At 31.7% G+C, this 16,131-nt stretch overlaps 1 long non-coding RNA gene and 1 pseudogene across 2 annotated transcripts; one reads left to right on the forward strand and one right to left on the reverse strand.

Moving 5' to 3' along the window:
* The first annotated feature begins 2,034 nt into the window (after positions 1-2,034).
* On the forward strand, positions 2,035-15,728 carry LOC114393812. Its single transcript, XR_003662608.1, has 10 exons — positions 2,035-2,533; positions 2,655-4,094; positions 5,358-5,421; positions 6,021-6,048; positions 6,138-6,202; positions 6,654-6,771; positions 13,730-13,828; positions 14,021-14,117; positions 14,744-14,896; positions 14,985-15,728. It is a non-coding gene; the product is annotated as an uncharacterized LOC114393812 (long non-coding RNA).
* LOC114393811 lies at positions 7,781-11,423 on the reverse strand (annotated as a pseudogene). Its single transcript, XR_003662607.1, has 7 exons — positions 10,813-11,423; positions 10,491-10,704; positions 10,324-10,405; positions 10,132-10,221; positions 8,771-10,040; positions 8,483-8,663; positions 7,781-8,107 (listed from the first exon to the last, which is right to left on the reverse strand). The product of XR_003662607.1 is annotated as a 2-isopropylmalate synthase 2, chloroplastic-like (transcript).
* Positions 15,729-16,131: the final 403 nt, after the last annotated feature.

Consider the following 16,131-nt stretch of genomic DNA (forward strand, 5'->3'; position numbering starts at 1 on the left):
TATGGTATATAATACATGCCACTAAAAATTTTAAAAACATGTGTTATAGATATGGTATATAATACATGCCACTAAAGATTTTAACAACATGTGTTATAGATAATATATGATAAAATGTAATAAAAATATATTAATAATATTTATTTATATTTGGTATCATTTTTTAAATGTTAGAAAATATTAAATATTAGACAAAAAAAAATATCCATAAAGATGACATGTGTAATAGAAATACATAGATTCTATATTCTAATTCCACTTATGTTTTGTCCCGGATAAAGACCAGTGCTCACATTTTCAGCTTCAAGAACTTATTGGGTGCATTCAAGATCTATTATGTAGATAATGAGTGATGTCTTTGTATCATACTTTAAGAGAAGACAACTCATGTGCAGATCATTTATTAGTTAAGTTTGGAGCTAATTAATCAGCCCATGCCCTGAACTTCTTGGCCCTCTCCTGCTGCTTTTGTTTTGCCCTTCTTGCTTATGGCTGATGTTATAGGAGTGCTTTACCTTCGTGATTATTTTTTTCTGATTTTCTTCTTTATTCCCACAGTACCAAAAAAAAGAAGAAGAAAACGTAGATAATACACAACCCGTAGTAGCCTCACCGGCCCTATGATATGAATCACTTTAAATTAAGTATCATTCATGCCATGCATGTACATACAAAGCATATAAGCAACTCGTAGCCGCAGCTGATCACTCGGAGTGATTCAATTGATTAGACATATAAACAATGAAACTTTTGTAAACCGGTAAAAATTCAGCTAGTTTTATTCTTCAAAACTGCTGACTCGATGGTTTACTACTTTACAAGTCATACATTAAAAAATAATTATGATAAAACCCTTCCATCAAATAACTTGTTGAATTTATCCCTACGAAGCTCTAAAGAAAGAAACCCTAAATGATCTCATTTTTAGAGTAACTGGTGCCCAAAGTCCGCCATGCATGCACTAACGACATCCCTGTGATTTGTGAAGGGAAGCTCCAAAGGACTAAGTCATCAGTGTGAAGCTCAATCCCAAAGTCAATAGAGCACGCTCAAAACTCGTTCCGGGAGGTGAGGTGGGAAACAGAGAAAGAGTTAATTAACTGGTTTGTTTTCGTTTCATTAATTTGTCCTAGTAAAAGAAAAATGAGATTATCAGTTATTTGGTTGATCAACGATGAAATTTCTCCATCCGGTCAAAGAAAAATGAGTGATTCACAAAACTTGAAATCATGAAACTGTGTAAATATACTATGCTAATTTCTTAATCCTCGCCTATACTCAATAAATCTTTGTATATAGTAAGGATGAAATATTTGAAGAGTAATTTTTGGTATAATCAAATACTCTTTGTATATATTAAATTTCAATTATTCAACCATTAAATTAAAAGTTTTTAATTGATAGATCCAGTCTATAAACTTTATAAAAATTAAAAGTATTTTATAATTCATTTAAAAAAGTATATTTAATGTATAATTATATTTTAAAATATAAGTAAATATCAACTATAAGATTACCTAACTATAAATGTTTTGATTAATTTAAATTTAATGAGTATTATCGGTAAGATACTATGTAAATATTCATTTTTTATCATTAAAATTTAGGATTTTTTATTTTTTACTACTAAATATTTTAGGTTTTCTCTTTTAATTCCTAATTTAAATATTGACAAATTAAAGTTTATGATTCTTCTCTGTTATCAATTTTAGTTTATACTATCAACTAATAGTATTAATTAAAAATATAACAACGATATTGATAATCCAATAACTTATCACTTATCATGCATTGTGGATGAAAACGGTAAGGTATATATATATAGAGTTGTTTTTTTACAAATAGGAGCATTGTTCTTACTATTAGAAAAATTATTTTTTAGGACAATGAAATAAATACATTCCTCAAAAACTATCTTAATAGATGATATTCTTATAAATAAATACAACCACTCTACAATAATTTTATGAAAATCATGTTAAAAAATGGTTATTCTAAGACGATTTTGTAAAATGGTTATTCCAAAACAGCCTTAATAGGTTTTTGTTTATTTTCATCCCTTTCCTCTCTCGCACTCCTGTATTTTCACTCTCCCTCAACTACAGCTTTTGGTGCTCCCACTCTTCAACTCCCTTTCACTCTTCCTTCATGGCCACTTTGCTTCTTCTCTTCTTTGTGTGGCAATGGTTCAATCCACGTTTGTGTCTTCTTCTTCCTCTTTGTGCCTTCTCGAGCCACCTTCGTTTCGCTACAATCTCCAATCGCAGTGTTCAATCTTGATTCCATCAAATCCACCTCTTTAGGCACCTCATTTTTTAGATTTTTGTTAATTTCCATGTGTTGAGGTTGTTTTGTGCTGTGTTTGTTTGTCCCTCTCAATGTGGGCCTGAATATTGGTCCACATCAACGACCACCAGCAACATTCTTCGTTTGGGTTAAGGCTGTTTTGGAAGTTAAAAGAAACCCTCACACTTGCCGTTATCAGCGCTCCCATTTCTATTTCTTCTCCCTCACTCACCCTTCTCTGCTTCCGGTTCATTTTTTCTCTCTATGTCTCTTTTCATTTCCTCTAAGTTTCTTTCAATTCTTATGTAATGTGTCTTTTTGCACATCTAAGTAGTATCTTTCAATTTTTTATTGGGCCACCAATCTAGGTGTACAGGAGAAGAAAAAATGACATACTTGAGTATACAAAACCACGCTTAGCAAAATGGACTGCAAACATAAGGAGATTAGAGATGGTGTTGTGACTCTTGTGAGTCATCCAAGGGAATGTGAATATCAAAAAAGATGAGGGGGCACTATGAGGATGGGTGTGCACTTTTTAGGAAAAGGTTTGGGGTGTGGATTCTGCCACTAGGGCAAAGGAGCTTTCTTCTCCGACATCTTTTTTTTTTTCTGAATTTCCTTTCTATGGTATTTTTTTTTTCAAATCTCATATTATCAGTTCTGATTCTGTATTTTCTATAATTCTCTAGTATATATCTAAGTTCCTATCAAGTATACTTTCACTAACAAATAAAACAATTCCCCTAAAAGACTGGGAGGAATATGTCTCTGAAATTGTAACTGACATTGAAAAAACAGACCCCAAAAAGGTTTAATTTTGATACAGTTTGCTCTGTGATCTTTTGCAATGAATAAAATGTTGTGTTGAACCTTTAAGTTGGTCAAGTTTATCGATTGCCCACCCAATTGTGTAGTCAACTAATTTCACGTTTTCGTTGCTTATTTGGTTTTTTGAGTGGTTTATGTGGTGTGCAATGTATCTTTCATCTCTTCCTTCATCTCATGTGTTAGGTAGTTTCAAGTTGGAGGAAAGCTGTTAGAGCGAATTATTGAAGAAATTGGATGCAGAATAAGTGCCTTATCAATATTATGTTTCATAGCAATAGCTTGAATTGATGTGGTAATGTCTTATTTCCGCAGTGGTCTCTAATTCTTCTTTCCCTTGATTGAACCCAAAACATAGAATGCATCTTGGACAAAAGGCATTTTTCACATCGAAGGTATTTTGATCTGATTGATTGTGTGTGATAGTCAAATTAACAATTATATTGTAGAGAAAAATGCAAATTAGCACATGCAAGTTTGAGTCACGTGCTTCTTCGTCCTTGACCTTTTAAAAGGTGTATCTTGTATTAAAACTTGGCACACTAATAATGCTCGTAAATATTTGTCTTCTCGTGTTCACACACCACAACAAAATGGTTTTGTTGAAACAAAGAATCAATACTTGGTTGAAACCACTTGTACCCTACTTCACCATCATGTTCCTATTTGCTCCCTGGGTGATGCACTTCTCGCAACATGTTATCCAATTAATCGCATGTTTTCATCTGTTTTTCACAAGTAGGTTCCCTACTCTATCTTGTATTTCAATAAAATCTCTACCGTGTTCTTCTCATTGTCTTTGGTTGCACTATAAAGTAAACTCTACCAAATCTCTCAAATGTATTTTTTTGGGTTACTCACCACCTCTAAAAGGGTTATCACACTGATTTGGTACCTAACTATGCTCTACATAATGCAATTCTGGAGTGGCAGCAACAGTGATTCAGTGAACCTTCATTGGCCATTACCCTTGAATTTTAGTAAGTTAAAATTATAATGCTTTTTAAGATCACAATACATCCTTACATACTCATTTTAGAAGCTTAACTTTAGAAGAGTCATGTCTAAATTCTGATAGCAAGTTCGGATGGAGAAGGGAGTAAAGACAGAAAACGAAATTTTTAATTAAACCTTTCCCTTGAATTAGAGCTTTCTAAAATACTAATAAGGAAATTGTGAATACTAATAATGTTGCTTGTAATATTCAGAAAATGAACTAAGGAAAAAATTAATGATAGAGGATCGGAATCCATGAAAATTGTTGTTAGAAAAGTTTTATTATGTTTGTTCTATGTCTGTTGTTCAGTCTTTATAGCTGACTTTTGTTGTATCTAGTAGTAGTTGTTTACAGTAGTCTAGGGACTCTATTGTACTCTTTTTCTGTAAACTTCTTTTATATTAAAATCTGCTTAGTGTGAGAGATACTCAAGCATTTTTGTGCCTAAACTGATAACGTCAACTATTCTGAATATTCTTTAAACTTAACCAAATTTGTTTTTCTTTGTTTCGTTCTAGTTCATATAGAAGTTATGGTATAAAAAAGCTGAAATTACTTGTGAGATAGAAAAGCTTTTGACCTCTTTTGTGATGGAGTATGGGAATTGAACTATCCAATATCCATTGAATATAAAACTCATACATTGTGGTAATATTTAATTGCAAAAGGGGTGGCCAGTTTAGGACTCTGAACTAAATGGTGAAACTTTAAAGATGCTAAAATACTATTTATTAATGTGCCACTCGCAATAAAAAGCATAAACTGCTTAGTGAAGGCCAATAATGGTTCAATATTTTTTACAGCATACACTGATATCTTGTAAGAATGGTGTAATGTGATGTGACCAATATTACCTAAGTCTTCCATTTTAATATTATCTTTAGCTTCCTTTCTAGCAGTTATCTTTATGTAGGATCCCCAACCGGAATATAAGCTCTTTGGCAGAACAGGTAGGAGTGTTCACAATGCTAGCTAAAATGATATATGGGGATTATCCTGAAACCATGAGAGAACTATGCAGTGAAGAATAGGCTACTGTTTTTACTATTGTGGATAAAACTTTAGTCTTAGGAAGCACAGGCTTTGTAGAGATAATTTTTATTGACCTTTTTGTGCTAGCTAGATTCCAACCAGACAAATTAGCTATATAATTAATTAAATATGATGCTTAATTAGCAGTATGTGCAGAATTAGTCAATTGTGTTCAGCTTAGTTATTTATTGTAGTTTGCTGCTTTGGTTTTCAGGTCTTCAGTGGCGTTGCTTTGGTTTTCAACCAGATAATGTTGTACACTTCTGGAAATCAAAATGGTATTTAAGTCCATTTTCTTCTTTTCTTTTATTTCTTCACCATTTCTTCTTAGACCAACTATCCAATTAGAGATTAATTCTTTAAATCTATGAATTTGAGCACCAATGAATTTAATTTATAAAATTGTAAAATATTATTTTAATACTTAAAATTTAAAATTATTATATAATAGTCCTTTTAATTTTTAAAATTATTAAAATAATTATTTCAGTCTCTAAAATTTAATCAATATAAGTTAAAATTAAAATAATATTTTTTATAAATTCAGGAATTAAATTAACTTGTATTCGTAATTTTAGATGCTGACTTAATATATAATTTATTTTTGAAAATGAACTATGCTAAACAGTAATGTCGAGAACCTCAATAGCTTTGAACTTCTCAAATTGTAGCTTCCTTGCCAAATTTGTCCTATAAAACAATGCTAAATAGGGATTTGGTGAGTCATGCAATGATAATATACATTAAGGATCTGACTAAGGTCCTATAGTTGTGAATATGGGTGATATATACCCTACTCTAGCCAGAGTTTACCATTTTATGTTAGCTTGAGTTTGGCTTCTTATCATGGTTTTTACCTTTTTGCTCACACATACAGCTTGGTGCATCTGTTTTCTAGAGCTAAGGTAAGATTTCAAAATTAATATGATTCAAGTTTTTTCCCTTTTAATTATGTTTAGATAATTTTACTTGTTGGTGTCCCTTCTCTTCGTAGATTGTTGTGTTGTTTCTTTTCAATGTGATACCAGCAAGATTATTGCATCATGGTTTTCTCATGAGGTAAAGAAACTATTGAAGCGTATTCTTGACCCAAACCCTTTCACAGTGATTTCTGAACCAAAAGCTTTTTTATTTTTACATAACTACCTCCCTCCTATATACATAAACACCTTTTTAACCAATTCAAAGAAATTAAGAAATATTTTGATAAAAAATTATTTTGAAGGAAATCTTATAAAATGGGAAAATAAATTTTGTCAAAAATGGTCTTATATGCTAGGATGAAGGTTTTGTGTTTTCTTCCCTTTTGGGCCCTTTTGTCTTGATTTTGTTCTTTGTGATTCTAATCCTTTAATTACCCTTCAATATATTAATATCGGGTTGCTTTTTGCAGAGGATAAAAATTCCTGTGTTTTCCCCCCTTTTGGGCCCTTTTGTCTTGATTTTGTTCTTTGTGATTCCAATCCTTTAATTACCCTTCAATATATTAATATCGGGTTGCTTTTTGCAGAGGATAAAAATTCCTGAACTTAGAAAATGAATGGTTCAAAAAAGGATATGAAACAACTTTTATAGAGGAAGAGGATGTCAATGTAGATGATGTTGCTGTTGCTTTCAATGATTCTAAGGTTTTGCGTTTTTTACAATATTGCTATCCATTTTTTATTTACTCTTGCGAAGATTTTCTTATTATACTTTGGAAGTAAAATAATTAAAGAAATTGTAGCCAATGCCCTGCAGGTGAGTCATTGTGTCCTAATTAAAAGTGTGATTGATTGTGCTTTTTTTATTGACTTTGACAAACTGCATGATTGCGTAACAATCTCAATTTCAAAATTAATAATTGGGCTGAATAAAATTTCAGAATTCAGCTAGGACATTAATGTATATGAAATTTTTAATTTGTTTTAAAAAAAACACATTCGTCAAAAACTGCCTGAATGTCTATATTTTAATTTGTTGCATTGACATTTGAAACACACACAACACAACACAGTGTTAGTTGTCACGAACCTTATAATGTTAGAGATCTCATGAGTGGTAGTCCCTTTCATTTACTCCAACAACATAAGTTGGGATATCAACACCCTTTGCAGGAGCAGTGATAATAATAACCTTCTTGGCACCAGCTTGGATGTGTTTGCCAGCCCCAGGACCATCCATAAACACTCCCTTTCCCGGAACAAAATTTCACTCATTAATCCTTTTAAGAGCTCTTTAATAAATAAACAATATTGGATCATGTTTGAAATAAGTCATGTAATGGGGAGTTAGCTCTATAACAATGTCAATTCCAAGCTCAACACAAGGAAGCTTAAGAGGGTCCCTGCTTGAAACAACCTTGATAGGCGTACCATCAACATTGATGGTTTCATTGTCTAGTATTTTCACATCTGCTTTAAAGGTTCCCAGCATAGAATCATATTACAGCAAGTGCGAAGCCTACAGGAATATATGTGAAGCGGAAGGTATAGGATTAGGACACTACCATTCCATTTAGTGAAACTAACTATTCTTTCTGTGCCAACAAAACAAACTCAGCCAAGCCATTACATGTTATGAATCTAACAGTTTCTAGATATATATTGAGCTTGTGTAAAAAAAGAAAGATATATTGAGCTGATTGAGATTCCCCAATGAAGAACACAAAGAAAGTAAGAGCTAGTATATATCTATAATAATGTATAATCCATACAAGCAGGAAGGTAATTCATGATCATCCAATCAGATGGGAATGGATTTAAATATAACGTACTGAAATAGTAATAAAATACAAATAAGAAAAATAACTAGAAGTCTAGAAGAATGAGAAGAGTAATAATCCTCAAACATTCTTCTCAGATCAAGTCCGTAATTCAAGTGGGATTTTCCCCTATACAGGGCCACTCATGCAAGACATAACCATCTTCCTCAAAAAGTACTGTGATAGTAACTTCAAGTCGCTTTCTCAAAGCATGGCAACCACTGTAAAAATAGTAATATAAGTTTTCATTAGAAAGAGAAGATAAAAGAGCAGACAAATGATTGCACAAGGTATCAGAGGAAAGAGCCATGTCTTTTGAAATAAAGCATAAAAGATACTCTAAATGACATATTAATTATTACTTAATTAAGCTACATACAAGTTTCTTCAATTAGATGTCAGATACCCTAAATGTCAGATAATACAAGTACTCTTAAAATGTTTTATAGATTAAAAGTTATTGTAGCATTACCTTTAACATACAGGTGACATCTAATACTATGTCGTCTAGTAATAAACTTCAGAATTCATGCAAATTTGTAGCATATATAACTCAATCCTCCACACTACTGTCAAGTGTCAAAACTAAAACATACCTGATATCAACCACCAGGCATGGATGAACAAGTAGAATGCTTCTGAGCATCAAAATAAAGCAGGCCAAGAATCATCATTATCCGCAGAGTTTCATCCTGCCATAGTCAGACAACTTCTTGTGCACTCACTCAAATATAACCGGTATGCTTGTACCATGAGGACTTACATAAGTCCAGAAAGCTAGAGATAAAAGTTTTCTCATGTTAGGATGAAGAGAACATAGGGATTAGCAGTGTGTACAAGATCCATGCAAAAATAAGTGTTCTAGAGAAAAGAAAATTACATACCTAAGCTTTCCCAGTACAATACCTACTTCATTGGTTCTTTCAAGTCCAATGTCCTCAGGTGATATTATTTCATATGTACCTTTGTGTTTTAGCATTCCATCCTACAACAGTTTTTGAAGAAGAAAAAAGGCTGAAATCAAAGGACAGTTTTTATGAGGGCTTAAGGCTAAGTCACCAAAAAAATAAAAGGTATGATTTCAAGTAAGGAACTAGTGTTAAAAATATTTAATACGAAGAGGGAGAGAAAACACCAAAGTGGTTTTAGTCATCATATTATTTTGGTTAATTTTGGTTGGAATAACCACACCAAGTAATCATTCTTCCTTCATGTTATGTATGAATAGTAACTTTTTTGGAATTCTCCCAAAAGTAAAATGCACAAGGACCTAAAACAGAACAAAAGAAAGGTGCTGCGTCCAGGGACAAAAACAAATAGAATGAAGCTTGGCTGTATCTTATGTGAAGGAAATGAACAAATTAAATTTTTATATGTAAAAGATTAAAGCTTAAAATGGCAGTTTGATTGAAGCTTAAAAAGATTGCTTAACATTTATCAAGCATATCTTTCTGTGTTGCAAAATCAAAATCAAACACAGAAATCATGTTCAAGCTACTCCTATGGGATAAGGATTCATGGAATGATCTAATTTAGATCAGGATGGTATAATCACACACAAAGAAGAAATCATTTTTATCTTAATTTAGGAAACCAAAACATTCAAAGTAATTTAGCAATATGTATAAGATTCAAATGCAAGGCACAAACAAAAGAGGAGGAGGGGAGGGGTGGTGAAGCCCAGTGCATGAGGCTCCCATCACTGTAGGATTTGGAGAGGATTAGATGTACCCAACATTACACAGATGAGCATAGATAGTGTTTTCACAAGTAGAAAACATCATCATGAAGTCAAAAGGCTGCAACCTAGTGCTAAGGCTCACTTTTTATCCCATGATGCAACTAACTTTGATTTTTGGCCAATATTCTAAGTAGCTTCTGCTAAGACATGTCATCTTATCAGTAATTTGGGCATACATGTTGGAGGCAAAGGTGCAGCTGTTGCTTATTGAAAACTCATTTCAGGCATATGCACGCAAATTATAAACTTGAACATTATACAATGTTAAGTACCAAGGTCTAAGTCCTATTACATAGATATACAAGGATATATGTATTTTGACATAACCAATGTATGCCACTTTCATGGGCGAAGGCATTAGCTCCCACAAGAGCCTTGTGTGGCTGTACCCGCAAACCAGTGTACTCTTCGACCTATAGGAAAAGGTTATGATAAATGGAACGGTCATTAAAGGTCTTTAAAAGGGAGAAGAAATAACAGAAAAATCAGTTTCAGATATAAGACCATCCTGCTTGTCAGAAAGATGTGCTTTGCATTAATTCCAGTGTAGAGATTGCCATTGACATGTGCTTCGCATCTCAAGGCCATCACAACCTTAAAGAAAGAAAGAAGATTTCAAGCACAGAAACATCAAATAATCATGCTCTAATGAAATGTTACATGAACTAGGCTGGGCAACAGAAAATGGACCCTCACCTCTTCTAGGGAGGCATTTCTAGCCCTTTCACCAATCCCATTAATCCGTCACCTCCAGTTGCCTTGCACCAGCACGCGCACCCTAAAAGCATCCAAGAGCACACAAACTCAGAATTCACTCTCCCTGCCTGCATGATTTAAAAAGTAAAACATAATTTTAATCATACCTCTATAGTGTTTGCAGTAGAAAGTCCAAGATCATTCTGGCAGTGGATGGAAATAATAACATTTTCAATTCCGGGGTTATTAGCTTGAATATCAGCAATCAACTTTCCAAATTCACTGGACTTGGTTATACCAACAGTGTCAGGTATGTTGAGCGTGGTGGCCTCGACCTTAATAACTTCTCCGAGAATTTCATAAAAAAACTCCCTATCTGACCTGGTAAGCAGCACAAACACAAAAAGCAACCAACACTCAATGTACAAAGTGACGCCATTTTATTCATAAAAAAATTTCACAGTGAAATTGATAAATAGTAGTAGTAACCTTCTAGCATCTTCAGGACTGAACTCGACGTCATCGCAACCCAAACTGCGAGCGAACTTGACCATATTGCGGGCAATGTCGACGACCTTGTCTTTGGACATTCTCAACTTGTACTCCATGTGAAGGGCGCTGGTGGCGATGAAGGTGTGAATCCTGGGCCTCTTGGCGTACTTAACGGCCTCCCAGGCAGTTCAAATGTCCTTCTCGTTGCAGCGGGAGAGGCCGCAGATGGCGGGGACGTAGCCGTCGTCAACGGCATTGCCGACCCTTGGGCGATCATTTTCACGACCTTACAGTCGTCCATGGAGGCGGCGGGGAAGCCGGCCTCGATGATGTCAACGCCCAGCTTGGCGAGCTGCCGCGCCACGTCCAACTTCTCCCTCGAGGTCATGAAGGCGGAGGGAGATGGAGACAGGGTACGAGAGAGGGGGAAGACAAGAGGACGAAGAGGGAATTAGAGTTAGGGTTAGGGTTGAAGAGGAAGGGGCAGAGAGGGAGAGAATGGGAAAGGGATAGAAGAAGTGGGGATACTGTGGATGCGCCTGTTGTGAAGAATGACTTCCATTCTTCTGAGAGTTTCAGTGCCACAGAGAGAGAATCACATGGTAATTTTAAAAAATTACCAAAATGGTAGAAGTCATAATGATTTCGTATTTTTTAACGTTATAAAATTATTTATGATTTTGAAGTTCTAAGTAATTTTTTTTATTTTTTTTTGTTTTACAACTTTAAAAAGTTATAAAACTTCTTTTGTTTTACGACTTTGAAGTCCTAAAATCTTTTTCTGTTTTACACTTTGAAGTCGTAAATCTTTTTTTAAATGTTTAGGTTTTTTATTTTTTTTTAGAGTTTACAATTTTTTACAGTTTATTTATTTAATTTTTAAAAAAATTATTTAAATGTAAAATAAATAATTTTAATTTTACTTATTAATAGTATATTTTTTATAGTTTTATTTTATATTTTATTAATTTATTTTAATATTTTATTATTTAAAATATGTTATATATTTTTAATATTATTTCATTTAAATATTTTTGTTTATTTAAAATTTAGATAATCTATTAATAAAAATACATAATAAAATTAAAAAGAGATACTAAAAATTTGAAATACTTTAATTTAAAAATTAATAACATTTAAATGAAAATTATATTTTTTTTAACTAATAATGAAATGATGTCTCACAACTAGTTCTTTAAATCCTAGATGTAAAAATAAGCAGACTTCTCTTGGGAAAAAAAAGTAGGTAAAAAAATATGCTAAGTATAAATTGTCTATTGATGAAATACGAAAGCTGATGATATTGAAAAAAAAAATTATAAATAAGGTTCAGGTTCGACTTCCATAGAGAATATAGATGATATTGTCTATAATGATAGATATGTGTCTCGGTCTCTAGTCTTGTTGAATTGGATTTATCTTTGTTTGTTGTCCTCTTGGTCTACAACCTCTACCTCCTCTTGTTATAGGATGCTCATATGTAATTGTGTATTATTATTTTATCATCGTTGTCATCATCATCATCACTATCATTATAAATTTTTAAAATTGTAAATTAAACTTACAACCTTAGTAGATAGTGTTCCTTCACGTGATATATATCGTCTAATTCGACGTATATATCATTGCATGTATTCTGAATTTTCATACAAAAGACCTTAGTCCATTTCACCACGAACAATAAAATCATTCCAATGATTCCATTTGGCAATCCAGTGACAATGATGGTGAGGCCAAAAAATATATGTTCTCCCCCTCATATCTATGTCATGGAGTTGATCTAGGTTTGGTGGGCCATCTAAAATAATTTTATCGTAATTCAAATTGTCTAATGGACCTGTCTATTGAATGTCATTCCACAATTGCAAAACATATGGAGAGGGATTTTTGTCCAAACAATCATTGATAGATCACATGACTTCATTATTCATGTTTTTAATATATGTTATGTTGATTGCAGGGTTAGTTTAGTTTATGCGTGTTAAATTAATTATGTTTTAGTATAATAGTGTTTAGTTATTATTAATTTAGGGTTTAGTTAGATAAATTATTATACATGTTAAATTAATTTTGTTTAGTTATTATTTTATGTTTTAGTATATTAGTGTTTAGTTATTATTAATTTAGGGTTTAGTTAGATAAATTATTATACATGTTAAATTAATTTTGTCTACTTATTATTTTATGTTTTAGTATATTAATGTTTTTTTTTATTAATTTAGGGTTTAGTTAGATAAATTATTATACATGTTAAATTATTTTTTTAATTATTATTTTATGTTTTAGTATATTAGGGTTTAGTTATTATCAATTTAGGGTTTAGTTAGATAAATAATTATACATGTTAAATTAATTTTGTTTACTTACTATTTTATGTTTTAGTATGTTAATGTTTAGTTATTATTAATTTAGGGTTTAGTTAGATAAATTATTATACATGTTAAATTAATTTTTTTTAGATATTATTTTATGTTTTAGTATATTAATGTTTAGTTATTATTAATTTATGGTTTAGTTAGATAAATTATTATACATGTTAAATTAATTTTGTTTACTTATTATTTTATGTTTTAGTATATTAGTGTTTAGTTATTATTAATTTTGGTTTTTAGAATATTAAATTAGTTAAACAATGCATTATTTTATGATAGCTATTATTATCTTTATTGATGGTGGGTTCAGTAGTTAGTATTCACTATTTACAACATTGTTCACTTCGATGTAATTTATAAAAGGAGGTGTCACATGTTACTTAGAGTGTTATTGGTATATTTTTTTTAGCCTTACATACACAAAATTAGGAAAATTTATTGCACTTTTGTATTTTTTAACAGTTTTTTAAAAGTTTTTTTTACAATAGATACATAAAATTGATGTCTTTTTACTAATAAATTTCTTTTTTATTTTTTGACAGATGGCTAGTGAAGAACCCATAATAAGAGATAGTGTTAGCAACTTTAGTGATGACGATCAATGACACAATTTCATGAACATGGTGAACCAAGCAATCAAAGTGAGTCATTTTCATATTTTGAATCTATTAGTAGTCAACTTTTAGAAAATCAAGAGTACTCAAATCCTTATCAAAAGAGAGGGAGTGTTAGTACAAATGATCTTTACGAAGGGTTGACATTTGAATCAAAACAAGTAGCTGTGAATGCCATTAAATAATTTCATTTTATGCATTCATTTAATTTTGATGTAGTCAAGAACAAGAGTGACAAGTACGTTGCCATGTGTAGTCAATATGATAATGGATGTTATTGGAGGGCGAGAGTATCGTTCAACAAAATATGCAAGAGGTGAGAGTTAAATAAATTAAACAGTATTTACACTTGCACAAATTCTTTCATATCACAAGATCATGTTAGGTTAGACTCTTCTGTAATTGCTCATAATATTGTTCATTTAGTGAAAACAAACCCTGGTATCGAAATCAAAACCTTAATTGCAGACATGCTTCAATGGTTTGGTTACACTGTTTCATATAAAAAAGCATGGACAACTAAACAAAAAGCCCTTGAAATAACATTTGGAAGTTTGGAACAATCATATAGTTACCTGTCTATATGGTTGACAGTTGCTTAACATTTTGTACCAAGTACCATAGTAAAATACAAAACTCCATCTTCAATGGAGAAAGGTGAGGATGACTCTCCTAGGGTGATTCTTAATTGTGTATTTTGGGCGTTTAACCCATGCATTGAAGGCTTCAAATATTGCAAGCCACTTGTGCAAGTAGATAAGACATTTTTAACTGGCAAATATCATGATACTTTGTTGACTGCCATCAGACAAGATGGTAGTAGGAGCAATTTTTCACTTACTTTTGCAATTGTTAAGAGTGAGACTAAAGAAGCTTGGATGTGGTTCTTGCATTATTTACGAAGATATGTTACACCGCAATCAAATTTGTGTATTATATCAGACAGGGGAACCAGTTTGTTAGCAGCTTGACTATCGGAATGTGTTGGGTGGAATGGACCGAATGTTTTGCCTGTGTATTACATTCCCCACATTGCATCAAATTTCAACAAACAGTTTAAAAATGTTGACTTAAAAAAAGAAGTCATCAATATGAGTATGTTTCTTCCTATTTCGTGCATTATATTCTTGCTTTATTACATCTTCACTATATTTATTACTATTTTTTTTATCTTTTGGCATAGGATATGAGATAAGGAAACTCCAATTTGAGGCAAAGTTGCTCGCAATGCGAGCAAAGTTTTCACAAGCAGCATATTGATTAGATCAAATATGACTACCAACCTTGCCGAATGTATGACTTCTGTTTTGAAAGGAACTCGAGCATTACCTATTACTGCCTTAGTCAATGAAACATTTAATAAAATAAATGATTCATTTGTTACTAATGACATGAAAATGTTGAATATGATAAAGGTAGGATATAGGTACTCTGAATATGTATATGTCATGATGCAAGAAAATCAACACATTGCTACCTCGCATTATGTTCGCATGTATGTTCGAAAAACAAGGGAGTTTAAAGTTCAAGAAATTGCAAATATGCGGCTTGGTCAACGAGCAATGACATGCACTGTCAAATTGAATGAATGGTCATGTGATTGTGAATAATTTCAAGCACTTCGACTACTTTGCTCGCATGCAATTGCAGCGTGTGTTTTTTGCAATTTAAATTATGATGACTTTGTTGACCCTGTATACAAGTTGGAAAATATTTTCAAAGTTTATCAACATCACTTTCGATCCCTTGGAAGTGAAGACACATGATCTCAATATTTAGGTCCACATTTTATGTCTGATCATTCGAAACGATGACAGACATCAGGCAGGTCGACCACTACTCGAATACATAATGAGATGAACGAACCAATTTCAAGTAGACCTAAGAAATGCTCATTGTGTAAAAGTGGAGGACATAATCGTACTAACTGTCCATACAAACAAATACATGATTAATATAGTTTCTACTTTTTTATTTTTCTTTCATTTGTATTGTGCATTTTATATTAATGTATTAATTATGTTGTTTTTAATTTTATTATGTATTTTTATTAATAAATTATCTAAATTTTAAATAAACAAAAACATTTAAATAAAATAATATTAAAAATATATAACATATTTTAAATAATAAAACATTAAAATAAATTAATATCAGATAAAATAAAATCATAAAAAAATATACTATTAATAAGTAAAATTAAAACTATTTATTTTACATTTAAACTATTTTAAAAAAAATTAGGAAAAAAAACCGTAAAAGATTATAAACTTTGAAAAAAAAACAAAAAACTTAAACATTTTAGAAAAAAAGGTTTACGACTTCAAAGT

Source organism: Glycine soja, chromosome 17 (genome assembly GCF_004193775.1).
Source record: "Glycine soja cultivar W05 chromosome 17, ASM419377v2, whole genome shotgun sequence".
Classification (NCBI taxonomy): domain Eukaryota; kingdom Viridiplantae; phylum Streptophyta; class Magnoliopsida; order Fabales; family Fabaceae; genus Glycine; species Glycine soja.